This window comes from Astatotilapia calliptera, chromosome 3 (assembly GCF_964374335.1).
Source record: "Astatotilapia calliptera chromosome 3, fAstCal68.1, whole genome shotgun sequence".
Lineage (NCBI taxonomy): Eukaryota > Metazoa > Chordata > Actinopteri > Cichliformes > Cichlidae > Astatotilapia > Astatotilapia calliptera.
In genome coordinates, this window is record NC_137424.1 from 3,733,572 (window position 1) to 3,747,363 (window position 13,792).

The following is a 13,792-nucleotide window of genomic DNA, read 5'->3' on the forward strand; positions in this document are numbered from 1 at the left end:
AGTACACCTCAGTTATATCTTTATGTTTATTATGTAATTTGATTCCTAATTGATTTGTATCATTATGCTTTGTCTGCAGAAACCACACACATACACACACACTCTATCTCGCCCAGCTGCGGGCACATTCTCAATTGAAAATACAAAGAATGACAACTTTATTCCTGGACTCTGCCTGTTTGTTCCTCTCACATCTGAACATTTGCAAGTGTCCTGACCCGACACTCTGAAGTGATTGCTGCCAGCTCAGATTTCTTTAACCCTTCTGAACATTTGGTCCTTCGAGCCGGATGTGAGCAACTGCTTCAGCCTTATATGTTCAGAATGGAAGGCCGATACCCATACAGAGAGTCTGACCGTCCGCACAGACATAGCAAGCTGCCATCATACCTCCAGAACTATGAAGTGGATGACCTCGCTAAGAACCGACTCTCACATGATGATCAGGGCAAGCATTCTACTCAACCTGAAATTCTCCAATATATTCATCATATGAAAGAGGAACACAATCAACTCCGACTAGATGTGCAACGCCTGACAGAATTGATCTCTAGCTCACCTGTACTAGCTCCACAGCATGCCACATCACGGTCTGAGGATGGGACGTCAACCACACCTGCCCACACTAGTAAGCTGGTGCCAATCAAAGGTCAGAAGAGCCCACATCAGCCTGAAAGTGCTCCACAGGTGCCATTTGGGGATGAGTCTCAACATCCAAAGGACAGCCAGCATGGCCTGATTGAGGAGCTCACCCACAGTCTAAATGACGCAGATCTTGACAGGGAGCGCAGCGCACAGTCACCATCACCTTCAGTCGACTCATGCCCTGAATCTCAAGATTTTCTTTCACCAATGACACCAGGTGAGAGGCCCTCTCCACTTCCAGCGTCAGCAGCAAGGGGACGATCACCATATCATGCAGAACAAAGAAGGGTTGATGAGGTGTATGCTCGTCGCCACAGGAACTGCAGCCAGCCTGCCACTCCTCCTAGATTGCCAAAGCTAGGGGCCTGCTATGAAGATGATCCATACTACAGACAAGATGACAGGTATCCTACCCCTGGTCACCCAAGCTGCCCTGACAGTCACTATCGTTCTCCTTATGGATATGGGTATCAGGATTCGAGTTATCCGTACAGGCGCTGTGGTAACTATCCAGATGACCGCCGACAGTGTCCACCCGATCGCCTGCAACCAGGTGGGTGCCCTCAGACACCACTCTCTCTCAGCAGAGCCCAACAGATAGAGACTTATCGTGGACCTCGACCAACGATCCCCGACCTTGTGCACGAGGACCCACGTGAGTTTGCAAGATTAAAGTTAGCTCTAGATAACATACTTCCACTTGATGCTCCTGAACACTTCAAGTTCCAGATCTTGACAGATCACCTTAAGTGTGAAGATGCACTACTTGTAGCTGACTCATACAGTAACAGTCCATTCCCATTTGCTGACACCATGAGAGCACTTACAGAAATGTATGGGCAACCTCAACATCTGGCCTTAAAAAGGATTACCAAACTGATGGATGGACCCAACATTAGGAGTGGTGACATCAGAGCCTTCAAGTCTTTCGCACTACAAGTCCGTGCGCTAGTGGGTATGTTACACCAGTTGGGAGAACAAGGTCGGACAGAGTTGAGGTGTGGCTCACACGTATCTCGCCTCTTAGCTAAGCTACCTTATGACCTAAGAGCAAATTTCCAGAGATTTGTCAATCCCATCAACACTCCTATACCAACACTGCTTGATCTGGCTGAATGGCTTGAGTATGAGGTGCGTGTCCAGGTAATTGGAGACCAATATTGTGGCCACTCTGACAGGGAGAGGCAAGTTTCACGAAAGGAGAGACGTCCTGAGCATAAGTTTCAGAAGGCTGCCACCATTCTCCATGGTAGTGAGCCCAGGAGAAAGATGGAAGGTGACATGTCAGCGACACAAGAAAGGCCCAAGAAGTACTGCCCATTCTGTAATACAGTGCAGCATTACCTGAATCAGTGCAGTAACTTCAAACTCTTGTCGAAGGAGCAGAAGACAGAGTGGATCAAGGTGAATAAGAGGTGCTGGCGATGCGCCCGTGATCATCAAGCAGCTAAGTGTAACCTCAAAGCCAAGTGTAAACCATGTGGGCGCCGACATCTTGAAGTTCTTCATGATGTCAATACCAGCCCAGATGCTACAGCCTCTGATTCAACCAGTGCACCAGAGGAAAGCACATGCTTAGTAAGTTCCACCTCTGAGACACTGTACGTAGACCGGCAAACCAATAGCAGTCAGGTGTTACTCAAGCTAAGTCGTGTCATCATTAGGAGCAGTACAAAGATGGTTGAAACCTATGCTATACTGGATGATGGATCAGAGCGTACCATACTTCTGCACGAAGCGGCTGATTGCTTGGGGCTGCACGGGGAAGCAGAGGACCTAGCACTCCGCACTGTCCGTCAAGATAGCTGTACCATCCATGGTGCTGCTGTGTCATTCTCCATTTCTCCTGCCTCACAGCCGAACAAGTCCTTCCAGATCCACCGAGCCTTCACAGCAAAGGAACTTGGCCTAGCACGCCATAGTTACCCGATAAGAGCATTACAGGAGCGGTACCGTCACCTTAAACACCTGCCACTGCCAGACATAAAGGAAGTACAGCCCCTTCTGCTTATTGGGTCAGATAATCCACATCTTCTCACTCCTGTGGAGCCAGTACGTCTAGGTCCTCCAGGTGGACCTGCAGCTGTGCACACCCGACTTGGATGGACTTTACAGGGTCCATCGAGATTCCTACGTCAGCGGCTAACCCCACAGCAGTGTCTCTTCACCTCTGGGGCCTCACCAGAAGCTGAGCTCTTCAGCCATGTGGAGAGACTCTGGAAGATGGATACCTTGCCATACCGGAGTGAGCGGCTCATTACTAGGTCCCGACAAGACGCTGAGGCCATTCAGAGACTTGAGAAAAGGACAATTCGAGTAACAATTGATGGAGTAAATCGCTATGCCACCCCACTACTGTGGAAGAAGAATCTTCCCCCTCTTCGTGCTACACCAGAGGCAGTTTTGGCCCAGCTTCGTGGTACAGAGAAACGACTTGCCAGAGAACCACAGAAGGCAGCTGCCTACTCTCGGGAAATCCAAAAACTGCTGCAGGCTGGCTTCGTCACAGCTGTTGCACCGGAAGAGGCCGCAGTGAGTAACTGTTCGTGGTTTATCCCCCATCACATGGTGCACCACAACGGGAAGGACAGGATAGTGTTCAACTGTTCCTTCACCTACAAGGGTCAGAGCCTGAACGACTGCCTTCTTCCAGGGCCTACACTGGGAGCTAGCCTGTTGGGAGTCCTTCTCAGGTTCAGGGAACACCCAGTCGCCTTCAGCAGTGACATAAAAGGGATGTTCCATCAGGTCCGTCTGCTAGATGAGGACAAACCCTTTCTCTGTTTCCTGTGGCGAGACATGAAGGTAGACGAAAAACCCACCATCTACCAATGGCAGGTGCTTCCCTTTGGGACTACATGCAGTCCGTGCTGCGCCACCTTTGCACTTCAAGATCATGTCCAGAAACACACTGAGCCAGGAGAGGATGCTCGTCTGTCCATAGAACGTAATTTCTATGTTGACAACTGTTTGCAGAGCCTCCCATCAGAAGGCCAAGCCAAGGAGTTGGTGGATCGCCTGCAGTCTCTCCTCTTGGAGGGTGGATTTGAACTACGACAATGGGCTAGCAATGTCCACACGGTCATCAGCCACCTACCAGTTGAATCCCAGTCAGAGGGTAGCGTTCTCTGGCTCTCCCAGGAGTCAGCCGATCCGCAAGAGCGCACTCTAGGACTCGTATGGCACTGTAAGACTGATGCACTCCGGTACAAGCATCAGCAGAGCGTCAGTTCAGAGCCAACAATGCGCAACATTTATCGGCTGCTCGCCCAGCAGTATGATCCTCTCGGGTTTCTTATTCCATATACAACCAGGGCAAAGGTCATCGTGCAACACCTCTGGGACAAGAAAAGAGGATGGGATGATCCTCACTTACCTGAGAATCTGCTCCACGCCTGGCGTTTGTGGGAAAGTGAACTCAGCCAGCTCTCACAGATAACGCTGCCGAGATGCTACACTGACTCACGCTCGGATTGTAGTCACAGCCATCGAAGCCTTCATGTGTTCTGTGATGCCTCTGAGCGTGCCTATGGGTCTGTGGCATATCTACGCACCGACCAAGGAGAAGGAAGGGTCCAGGTGGCTTTCTTGGCTGCGAGATCGAGAGTTGCACCCAAGAAGCAACTTTCAATTCCAAGGCTAGAGTTGTGTGGAGCCCTTACAGGAGCACAGCTGGCTTCTGTTCTGAAGAAAGAACTGACCCTTGACATCCAAGATGTGGTGTTCTGGACAGACTCGACTACAGTACTTAACTGGCTCCATTCAGATTCATGCAGATATAAAGTCTTTGTGGGAACCAGAGTTGCAGAGGTACAAGAACTCTCTGCTGCAGCATCTTGGCGGTACGTGGACTCAGGAACCAATCCAGCAGACGATATCACGAGAGGGAAAACTGTGGCTCAGCTTGCTGGTGAGAATCGCTGGAGCCGGGGGCCACCATTTCTTCAGCTGCCACCCAGCCTTTGGCCACAAGCACCGGTGGGAGAAGCTAAGGAGGAAGTGGAGGAGCTGAAGAAGCCAGTGTTCTGTGGTCTGCTTACTGGATCCGCTAGTCCAGCGATACCTGACATCAAACAGTTCAGCACATATGAGGAACTCCTGAAAGCCACTGCTCGATTGATGCACGGGGCGGCTAATGACACCAGTCACCCTGATGCTGATGACTTTAAAAGGGCAGAGCTGACCCTGCTTAGACATTCTCAGATGGAGAGCTTCCCGAGAGAATTCACATTACTTAAATCAGAGAAGCTGATTCCATCCAGTAGCAGGCTAATTACCCTCGCTCCTGAGTATGACAAGGCTTCTGACTTGATTAGAGTTGGAGGTCGACTCCGCAGATGCGAAGGCCTGAGTCCTGAGGTACTACACCCTGTACTTCTAGAGCCTGCTCACCCAGTTACGAAGCTTCTAATCCAGCGATGTGACAATAAGCTCAACCACCCGGGAGCTGAACGTGTTTTCGCTGAGTTGCGCCGGAAATACTGGATCTTAAGGGGGAGAGAAGCAGTCAGAAGACATCAGCATTACTGTCCCGAATGCAAGAAGTGGAGAGGTCAACCAGAGGTCCCGAAAATGGCAGATTTGCCGCCCTCAAGTTTGAGGCTCTTCCGACCTGCTTTCTATTCGACTGGAATGGACTGCTTCGGCCCTATGCTCATTAAAGTGGGTCGGCGCACAGAAAAGAGGTGGGGCATCCTTTTCAAGTGTCTTACTACTCGAGCAGTTCACCTGGATCTGCTGGTAAACATGGATGTTGACTCCTTCTTGATGTCACTCAGACGGTTCATAGCCCGTAGAGGGAAGCCGTTTGAACTCCTTTCAGACCAGGGTACCAACTTTCGAGGTGCAAGTAAGGAACTACAAGAAGCATTCATTGCCCTAACGCCAGATCTTAGACAGCAACTGGCAGCAGAACAGATCCGATTCTGTTTCAATCCCCCTAGTGCTCCACACTTTGGAGGGTCTTGGGAGAGAGAGGTGCGATCTGTGAAAACCGCTCTGCGCACCACGTTGGGAGCGCAGATAGTGTCAGAGGAAGTGCTGAGGACTGTCCTGCTTGAGGTGGAGAGTATACTCAACTCCAGGCCTTTGGGTTATGTTTCTTCAGACATCGCAGACCCAGATCCCATCACACCCTACTCTTTGTTGATGGGGCGGCCAGATTGCTCTCTACCCCAAGTGTTCTATCCAGAATCCGAGCTGCTCAGTCGTAAGAGATGGAGACACACTCAAGTCCTGGCTGACCAATTCTGGAAGCACTTCATACGGCATTTTATGCCCACCTTGCAACCACGGCAGAAATGGCACAAGGACACAGACAACATTGCAGTTGGATCTGTGGTTCTCATTGTTGATCAGCAGACCCCACGAGCGCTCTGGCAAGTAGGAACTGTGAAAACTATCCTACCGGGGGCCGATGATCGTGTCAGAGCTGCAGTCGTTCGAGTAAAGGACCGAACTTACACTCGCCCGGTGGCCCGGCTCATCAGGTTGCCTGTTCTACCCCAGGATTCTGCTTAGGTGCAGAGGACATTCCATCAAGGTCAAATTTGTACACCAAATTTGGGGGCGGCTGTACAAAAGGGTTAGGGTTGTGTATGGGATTTCCTATGCCCCCTGAATGCACCATCGGGGTGTATGTCCGCAACTTTAGTTCAGAGACAAACGGCAGCCAAACAACGGACAGTGTGTGCGTTCATAAGACCGTAAGTCAATGTTTTACTTCACTCAGTTATGTTGGTGTTCAGCCATGAGTGTATTTGATGACTTACCAGCAGTTTCTGCTTCTGTTTAAGTGACGTTATGTACAAGTGGCAGTTCGCTAGCATAACAGATTTGTTTGCTAATTAGCTTCTAGCAGAGAGATTCGTTGTTATCGTGTTGTTGATTCTGTGCTCTGTGTAACAGATGATAAACCGATGTAAAGTTGCCTTCAGTGCATAGTTGTATGCGGTGTGTTAATGCATAATGTCTGACTTTAAGTTTATGTAACCAGGCTGAAGTATAATGTCAGCTTATTTAGCTATATGCTGTACTTGAGTACACCTCAGTTATATCTTTATGTTTATTATGTAATTTGATTCCTAATTGATTTGTATCATTATGCTTTGTCTGCAGAAACCACACACATACACACACACTCTATCTCGCCCAGCTGCGGGCACATTCTCAATTGAAAATACAAAGAATGACAACTTTATTCCTGGACTCTGCCTGTTTGTTCCTCTCACATCTGAACATTTGCAAGTGTCCTGACCCGACACTCTGAAGTGATTGCTGCCAGCTCAGATTTCTTTAACCCTTCTGAACACACGTCGTGAACAGAGGCTTGGCACTTTTTATAGGAAAGACAGTGAGAACAGGATAAGAAAATAATAAACAGATAAAATAAACAACTCCATATGTGGCGCTAGTCTCGTCAGCAGAGAGCTGGGAGAAAGATAAAACAATCTGAAACAATATGTCCTTGCTGGGAAAATCTGAAAGACACTTCTAAACTACTTATCTTGAACACAGCTTGTACATTTAAAAGAAGGTAAAGTTACATAGAATCATTTTTCCTCTAACATATTCCCTCCTGTTTTAACTTATTTTAAATGTATACAACAATATCTAAAAAAGTCATTGATTAAGTACGTTTAGCAAGTTTTAAATTGTGAGCCTAGCAAAAATGTAAATCATGTGGTCTAAAGACTGAAACAAATAAAAGAATTAAAGAATTAAGGAAAATACAATAAAAGAAAGTATAAAAGTAATAATGAAGAAAAATAATAAAACTAAAACTACAAAAAATAAAATAAAAGAATAAGAAAACCTTATGTTGTACATGTATAAACTACTAATGTGTTAATCAGTGCATGATCACTTGACAAGTCATTTTTAATCACCACGTCATTTATTAGCAGCTATTACAAGTTCCTCTAACAGAATGGCAACGGGATGCTGTTCTTCTTGAGGCACGGCAACATAAGCAGTCATTGTAGTTGTTATCATCTTTGAAATCATTACTCTTAGACATGGCAACACACACAACAGTAATATGAGCAGTGCTATCATGATGAGACCTAGAAGGACAAACGGTTTTGTTACAGCAGCCAGCCATGGACCGCCAAACAGCCAGTCCAGCCAGCCTTGTGCTGTAGCTGCTCCAGGTGTGTGGTCAGTGACATATTGTTGCAGAACGGTCAAATTCTGCAAAGCTTCATAAATGTCTCCTCCAGCTTCGTATCCATCAGGGATAAACGTGCAACATGTCTCCCCGATCAGCTTGCAAACTCCTCCTTGTGATGCTGTTAGCAGGTCCAGGGTCAGTCTGTTCTGCAGCACCATCGTTCTGATGGCCTGCTGTTCTCCTGCTAAGGCCGTTCCCAGGGTCTTAGTTAAGTTGATGTGTCGTAGCAGAGCATATCGGTTGATTTCCACGTGATCCCGCACCTCGGCAACTCCAATGCCGGGGATCAAGCTCTGTAAGAATTTCACTCCTCCTCCCCAGATGCGAAACTCTCCCGGCACTCCAGTGTCCACTGTAATGCCGAAAGAATTGGGTGAGGCGATGTCCATTTCACGTCTCTGTCGGCTGCTTGGGTGATGTGCAATACTTTGCATGAAGAAGACGTGATCTGATAATTGCACCAGGGCGCACAGACCCCCCCAACCTTCAGGGAGTGACAGATAAGCCTTATTGCCACATAGGAAGTACCAGTCAGCCAAAACTCTGGTTCCTCTACTGCTGGGTGCCGTCCGTGCACATCCTGTCTGGTACTGAGTCTTTGTTTGTAGTGGCATTCGGTAGCTGTAGTCGGGGCGACAGTTGAGGCTCATCAGCATCGCGTTACTGGCACAGGTTTCGTTGATTGAACAGGCCATACACTTCCTCTCATTCCTCGGTGGGCAGAAAGTGTATATGTACTTACATAGGTGTGTAGGCAGCTCCCCCACTGCCCGCGATCCATTGTTCATCACACATACTGGCAGTTGTAATGCGTTCAGCTTGTTCAGTAGAATTACATCAGGCAGTGGGTCTGAGACTTGGGGCCAGGTCAGTAGGTAGGTCTGTCCGGAACAGTTCACATTCGTGAGTGATGATGACCTCCAGGTTGCTTTTGCTGGGATGCTGTAGTTGGCCTTGGACCAAAGAGTACCTTAGCCTGGATGTGTTGCCAGGCCCAACAGGCACCAACTGCGATCTTCAGGTATGCTGTACGGCCACAGGCCAGACGTCTGTGAGGATAGGGGCCATATGGGTACATGCATAACAGTCAGTTTTATTATTCAGGTGAGCTGTAGTGTTCATAAGCTGCCACCAGAAGTTAGTGGCGTAGCCATGGGGAAACGTGGTGTACTTTCCTTTGTCATACAGTGTCTGCCGTTTCTTCAGATAGCGTGACTTGTTGTCCCTCACGGAAGCAAAGATGAGGAGCCCGGCCAGGGTCAGGGCCGCTGCAGTTATTAGGAGCCACCACCTCATGACAACAGGACACACCCTCCTGTCGTGAGTAGACCCCCCGGCCAGAAAGGCTGTTCCCTCCACCGGGCGAGATCACAACAGTTGGGCGAGCCTGTGTCGGCTGAGTTTAGATGGCTTCACTTACTCGCCTGCAGGGACTCTGATGGATCCAAGATGGTCGTTCCGCAATTTTGCAAGCGGTGGGCGTGGTGAGGAGAACCTGATGTGGTCCCTCCCACCTGGGTGCGCTCCAGTTTTTTCTTTGGAGCACCTTTATCAGAACCCAGTCACCGGGCTGTAATCTGCAAGACACTTGATAGACATCATTTACAATCATCTCTTTATTTTCCTACAACTTAGACATACATTTTGCTACTGAAAATGTATCTGCCTTTTTCACTGGGTAGATTTCTGGCCACTTTGAGAATACATCTATAACCACTAGGGCATATTTTTACCCTTGGCATTCATTTAGCTCAATAAGGTCCATGTGGATTGTGTGAAAAGGGTGAGGTTTTTGACACGTCATGCACGTTCTGACAAATTGTTTTGCTGATGTTTCAAAATTTACAGTGTAGAATTTACAGTGTAGAAATGAGAGTTGACAATACAGGTCATTCCCCCCGATGACAAATGCGTACAGCCATGAGTCACTAATGCCGCCATTTTGTGGAGGAATTTTGGCAACACTGGCTTGCCACAACACATCATTAAGTCGTTTGTCAGAACTGCTCCGTGTTTTAGCCATTTTGCCTGCTCGGCTGTGCTTGCTGCTTTTTGTTCATTTTTCAACACATCCAGTGGAATCTGATGTGTGTTCACTGCCATCAATGTGATGTTTGTCTTTTGTGCCGCCTGTTTTGCTGCTCTGCCAGCAAAGTTATTGCCTGTAGCAATGAAAGAGGCGTTGTAAGAGGTTGGCATGCTGAACTGGTTTTCCGGTTGGTGTAATCATTCCTCTGGTTTTCCAAATTTTTTGCAAAATGATGCACAGCAGAGAAAACATACTGGCTGTCTATATAAATGGTTATTTGTTTATCTTTGTGTATTTCACATGCGCGAATCACAGCTAACAGCTCAGCGCTCTGTGCAGAATATGAACAAGAAAGTGGTTTTGCTTCTATTATTCTACTATCTGTGGTCACTGCGTAACCTACACAATTTCGGCCTGTGCTGTAAGGTCAAGTGCTGTTCTCCTAGCTTCCACACTTGCTGATCATAAGGTGGATCTGGGCCTGGAGTTTGTTTAAATCTCAGAATGTTGTGATACTCGGTCGGTTTCTGGAAAGTGGATGTGGCGGGTGTCATTTAGCATGCACTCAGGTGTAATACCAAAAAAGAATGCCATGACTGCTATCTTAAGTTTTGTCAGAGCGTCTCTACCTAGCAAATTTACTGGACACAACGGGTCATATGCATTTAATAAAGCACCTGCGGCCACTTGCTGTATGTACTAGTTCTAAAGGGGCAGTTAATTGTTGTACAGTTGTGTGGCCTGCAGCTGACTTTACAACTAATTTGTCCTTTGAAAACTGTAAGTTCTTAAGTGGCTGCCTCAAAACTGTTTTGCATTATTTCTCTGTGGCCTACTCCTACAATCTCGTGTGAAGTGACCTTCCTGTCCACGGTTCTAGCAGGCGTTGTCTCTATGTTATCTGCTGTTTCTGCGTGGCTGTCTGCAGCCTTGGTGTTTGTGACTTTGCTCGCCTCTCTGTTCCTGATAGCCACCTGCGAATTAGTGTTTTAGTCTATTGTCAACACGTCAGCCTTATTTTTAAGTTACAGAATGCTGCTTCTTTTTTTGTCTTGGTTTGGGAGAATAGATGCAACACTACATTTTCACTTAAGGCATTTTTAGATAATTTCTAGTTTTTCAAACAAGTCATGGATCTCACACATTTCAAACTTTCAAGTTAGGGTTGTTTCCCATTTATACATATATATATTTAACTTTGCATTGCTCACAGCTCTAAACCTAGGCATTTTCCAATCATATGCCTAATCACTGTGTCAGTGTGATTCTCAAGTATTGTCACAAGTTCGTTTAAATTTGTTTCCAAAACCAACAAAATAATCAAACAAAAACAAAAACATAAACGTGTCAGGACACAAAAGAAAAAAGAAAAAATGCTGCCACCCGAACAAGGCAGAATCTGCATATGTTGGCTTTTAATAGCATGCAGCTTGTAACATGGTAGACTAATGTGCCTGTGTTAATTCAGCTCCATATTATTGTGTCAAGTTGCACTGGGTTGGGAGTGGTTTTGTGTGTGTCACATTTTTGGTGAGCCAATGGCTGGAATGGCGTTGGACTAGTTAGAGGCAAGTGTACTTGATTGCACTGACACACTGGTCTACTTATAGCCCACACTACAAACACTGCTGTGTCGTTTTGTCTCTCTGTGCAGGTATGTAATGTGACGAAATCAGATATGTTTGGGATGGATGGGTTTTGCGCTATGAATTTTATATTAAGTGTGTCGTTTTGTCTTTCTGTGCAGTCCAGGGCCTATTATATGCCACAGCCTAAAGGCAGCAGGGTTGCAGAGGCTTGAGTGATCACTGACTATATGCTTGCAGGGTGGTGGGTCTCCAAGGACAACTTCTAACCCTGTTAAAGGCAACATGTGGAGTGTAACTTGGCTGTGTGGCATAGCTGGCTCTGGCCTTGGGACTGTGTGTTTTTATACAATTCATAAGTGGGACACTGGACTGTTTTATCTTTTATCTCTTGATATATTTTTCGTCAATAAATTATCTTTTAGAATTTTATTGACTGACATCTTTTTGCCCATGACTGAAACGGTTGGTCAGACCTAGAGTCTTTCTTTGGGTGTGTTACAGCAGCTTCTGCTCGAAAAGAAACAGATAAATAAAAAGAAAAGAAAATGTGTAACATGCTTAGCAGTGTCTACATATTTAATTCAGCTTCTCAATCCTGTAGTTTTAGCTGTTGTCTACAGGGTTTTGCTTATTGGTTGTTATTATAGGTGTGCTCTATATCTCAGCAATGTGTCATGCTAGAATGATAGGTTTCAAGCTGGTCAAGTGCCTCTATGCACTTCATTAGTTTAGTTATTCTCTGTATGTCTTCATCTCACATGTCATTACACTGAGTTTCAGCAAACCTTAAGCTTGATGCAGACTACTGCTTAACAATTATCCACCTCACATCATAACCGACTAAGGTGCCTCTTCATATTAATATGATGTCATTGTTAATATTATCCTCTTTGTCTTATATAACAGCAATAGCATATTATAATGTTTTATTAGTGTGTACCATTATACTACTACTGAGCCAATTTGTTAGTTAGGATCATCTTATTCAGCAAACAGATAATTTAGAATTCATCCAATCTGCGGTCACATTTGTTCTCTCTGTTGCATGGCGGACCAGGCAGTTCTATTATATTATTTATATTTTATTTTGTATCCATCATAGGGCTTCAGATGACCTGCAGTATCATCCTTTTCCCAGGATGGAGACAGTTACCTTTTCACACACTGTCCTTGGCTGAACAGTGACACAGCCTTAATATACTTTATTTATGTCATTAAAATATTTGTGTGAATTATTTGCTTTATATCCATTTTATACATTGTGGGCATGGTCATCATGCCAACTGTGTTTCATTGTTAATATCACTTTACAGGTTGTTATCCTTGCTATTATTAATTTCAAATACTCTAAAGATAATTTCTACTGTAATTTTCCCTTTGTTTATCTTTATTTCGTACTTTTTATATTTATATCTACTCAGTGGGGTCTGTTTTCAACCCTTTTAAACTACCTCAAACTACGTTGATCTCTAGTTTTCACTTAATAAGGGATTATTATGTTCTTCCTGATATGAGTGGTGCTGCAGATGCGGCTGCAGGAATGGGTGATGGCTTACTAAAAGGATTGTGGGCACTGCACAGTGTCTCGTCTTCTGGTTTTACTAAACTGGCAGTTGAGTTCTGTTCTTCTGACTGTTTATATTTTGTTTTCTTAAATCTCTCAATTTACAGACACTGTTTTTGTCCGGCGTCTGGACTTTTCTTTTCTCACCACTGCTCGTCAGCAGGAGTGAGTTTTAATTTCACTTGCTTGATTACCCATCTTATTTATGTATTTACTTATTTTTGTTTAAGTAATATACATATTACTATTATCGTGTATATATACACGATACAGCTGCTATCACCTTCGCTGGTATTAGAGACGAGAGTGGTTGCTCACACGCCCTTCGACTTTCGGACTAGTTCCGAAAGCGGTGTGAACTTTACGAGACGGAACTCGACCGTTCTCTCAACTCACCAGCACGTCAGTGAACAGCAGTAAAAGAAAACACAGTAGAAGCAGCTCAGTCTCTTATTGGACCGTGAAAATTCAGCTTGCTCCGTAAATTAAAACAATACACACACACACACACACACACACTCACATTCACAGCTTCGACGCGCGCGCGACCGGAACCCTTATGATAAGGGGAGCTCCCAGAGCTACTTACTCCCTAGACCCAGTCTAGACCCAGCTAGGGGAGCTACCCAGAGCTCCAAAGCTACCAGTCGACGAGCTCCCAGAGCTACCAGTCGACGAGCTACGCTACCAGTCAACGAGCTCCCAGAGCTACCAGTCGACGAGCTACTTCCGCTATTTTAAATTCCCTGAATTTAAAATGCGCTTTTACACAAGATTGTGTCAGTGTGTCTGTA